Source organism: Blennius ocellaris, assembly GCF_963422515.1.
Source record: "Blennius ocellaris genome assembly, contig: SCAFFOLD_67, whole genome shotgun sequence".
In the NCBI taxonomy this organism is placed as follows: domain Eukaryota; kingdom Metazoa; phylum Chordata; class Actinopteri; order Blenniiformes; family Blenniidae; genus Blennius; species Blennius ocellaris.
In genome coordinates, this window is record NW_027661962.1 from 116,422 (window position 1) to 119,440 (window position 3,019).

Below are 3,019 nucleotides of genomic sequence, written 5' to 3' on the forward strand. Positions count from 1 at the left end.
CCAGGAGGACCAGGAAAGGAAGGAAGACGCTTCATTCTCATTCCCAGGAGGACCAGGGACGCTTTATTCTCATTCCCAGGAGGACCAGGAAAGGAAGGAGGACGCTTCATTCTCATTCCCAGGAGGACCAGGAAAGGAAGGAGGATGCTTCATTCTCATTCCCAGGAGGACCAGGAAGAGGAAGGAGGACGCTTCATTCTCATTCCCAGGAGGACCAGGAAAGGAAGGAAGACGCTTCATTCTCATTCCCAGGAGGACCAGGAAAGGAAGGAAGACGCTTCATTCTCATTCCCAGGAGGACCAGGAAGGAAGGAGATGCTTCATTCTCATTCCCAGGAGGACCAGGGACGCTTCATTCTCATTCCCAGGAGGACCAGGGCGCTTCATTCTCATTCCCAGGAGGACCAGAGACGCTTCACTCTCATTCCCAGGAGGACCAGGAAAGGAAGGAGGATGCTTCATTCTCATTCCCAGGAGGACCAGGAAAGGAAGGAGGACGCTTCATTCTCATTCCCAGGAGGACCAGGGACGCTTCACTCTCATTCCCAGGAGGACCAGGGACGCTTCATTCTCATTCCCAGGAGGACCAGAGACGCTTCATTCTCATTCCCAGGAGGACCAGGGCGCTTCATTCTCATTCCCAGGAGGACCAGAGACGCTTCATTCTCATTCTCAGGAGGACCAGGGACGCTTCATTCTCATTCCCAGGAGGACCAGAGACGCTTCATTCTCATTCTCAGGAGGACCAGGGACGCTTCATTCTCATTCCCAGGAGGACCAGAGACGCTTCATTCTCATTCTCAGGAGGACCAGGGACGCTTCATTCTCATTCCCAGGAGGACCAGAGACGCTTCATTCTCATTCCCAGGAGGACCAGGGCGCTTCATTCTCATTCCCAGGAGGACCAGGGCGCTTCATTCTCATTCCCAGGAGGACCAGAGACGCTTCATTCTCATTCCCAGGAGGACCAGAGACGCTTCATTCTCATTCCCAGGAGGACAGAGACGCTTCATTCTCATTCCCAGGACGACCAGAGACGCTTCATTCTCATTCCCAGGAGGACCAGAGACGCTTCATTCTCATACCCAGGAGGACCAGAGACGCTTCATTCTCATTCCAGGACGACCAGAGACGCTTCATTCTCATTCCCAGGAGGACCAGAGACGCTTCATTCTCATTCCCAGGAGGACCAGGGACGCTTCATTCTCATTCCCAGGAGGACCAGAGACGCTTCATTCTCATTCCCAGGACGACCAGAGACGCTTCAATTCTCATTCCCAGGAGGACCAGAGACGCTTCATTCTCATTCCCAGGAGGACCAGAGACGCTTCATTCTCATTCCCAGGAGGACCAGAGACGCTTCATTCTCATTCCCAGGAGGACCAGAGACGCTTCATTCTCATTCTCAGGAGGACCAGGGACGCTTCATTCTCATTCCCAGGAGGACCAGAGACACTTCATTCTCATTCCCAGGAGGACCAGGGCGCTTCATTCTCATTCCCAGGAGGACCAGGGCGCTTCATTCTCATTCCCAGGAGGACCAGAGACGCTTCATTCTCATTCCCAGGAGGACCAGAGACGCTTCATTCTCATTCCCAGGAGGACCAGAGACGCTTCATTCTCATTCTCAGGGTAGAAAGGCTGATTGAAGCTTCATGCTTTACTTTTTCTCTTCAAGGTTCATCCTAATGAGTCCTTCAGACTGACGGATGATAAACACGTCCAGGACTCCTGAGTCTCCTTCTGCTTCATGTTTTTCTGGCATGTTTTTTACTTCAAGGACAATTCTCTGCCGGGACACTGAAGATGAATTGAACTTGAGAGGATGAGAAAGAGAAGCAGCAGCAGAGCAGCAATTTGGAATCCAGCTGCTGGTTGAAGAGACCCACTGGGACTTTCTTTTGTCAACAAATGGCGCCCAGTGCTGGGCGGAGGCATCGAGCACCTCCTGCTGGTTGCTGTAGCAGTTAGCACCTCCTGCTAACTGTGGTTGCTGGTTCTGCAGGCTGAGGAGAAGAAGATGAAGTTGATGTTTCAGGAGTCCTTCTTTGCAGCTCCTGGTTGAATCCTTTGTCCAGACTGAGGATCTGGTCGCTCAGGTCTGTGATGGTTTTCCTGCTGGTTGAGGAAAACACAAAGAAGTTCTGTGAGGGTCCCTGGTCCGTCCTGGAGGAACTGCTTGGTTTCCCTGGTCCGTCCTGGAGGAACCGGTTGGTTTTCCTGGTCCGTCCTGGAGGAACTGCTTGGTTTCCCTGGTCCGTCCTGGAGGAACCGGTTGGTTTTCCTGGTCCGTCCTGGAGGAACTGCTTGGTTTCCCTGGTCCGTCCTGGAGGAACTGCTTGGTTTCCCTGGTCCGTCCTGGAGGAACTGCTTGGTTTCCCTGGTCCGTCCTGGAGGAACTGCTTGGTTTTCCTGGTCCGTCCTGGAGGAACTGCTTGGTTTCCCTGGTCCGTCCTGGAGGAACTGCTTGGTTTCCCTGGTCCGTCCTGGAGGAACTGCTTGGTTTCCCTGGTCCGTCCTGGAGGAACCGGTTGGTTTCCCTGGTCCGTCCTGGAGGAACCGGTTGGTTTTCCTGGTTGATGGGAGATCAGACTCTGGGTGCTGGTCTCTGGACCAGGGGAAGGTCTGACCCTCGTGGTGGGTCAGCAGAGGGGTGGAGGAGTGGTGGAGTGGAGGAGTGGAAACCTTTGGTTGCAGGCCAATGCTTTTTGTTGAAGGTTGGGGGTTCCAAAGTGTCAAACCGAGAGCCTCTGACTGGCTGAGAGCAGGAGGGAGGGTCCTTTGAGTGGAAAAGGGGGAGGATTTTCCATTGGACTACAGGGTCAATGGGCCCCCTGCTGGGAGTCAGACTGAACATCATGACTGTTTCATTACCTGAAGAGTTCAATGCTATCTTTGCTTATGGAAGGGAGGGAGGGAGAGAGAGAATGAGGGGGAGGAGAGAGAGAATGGGGGGGAGAAGAGAGAGAATGGGGGGAGGGAGAGAGAGAATGAGGGGGAGGAGAGAGAGAATGAGGGG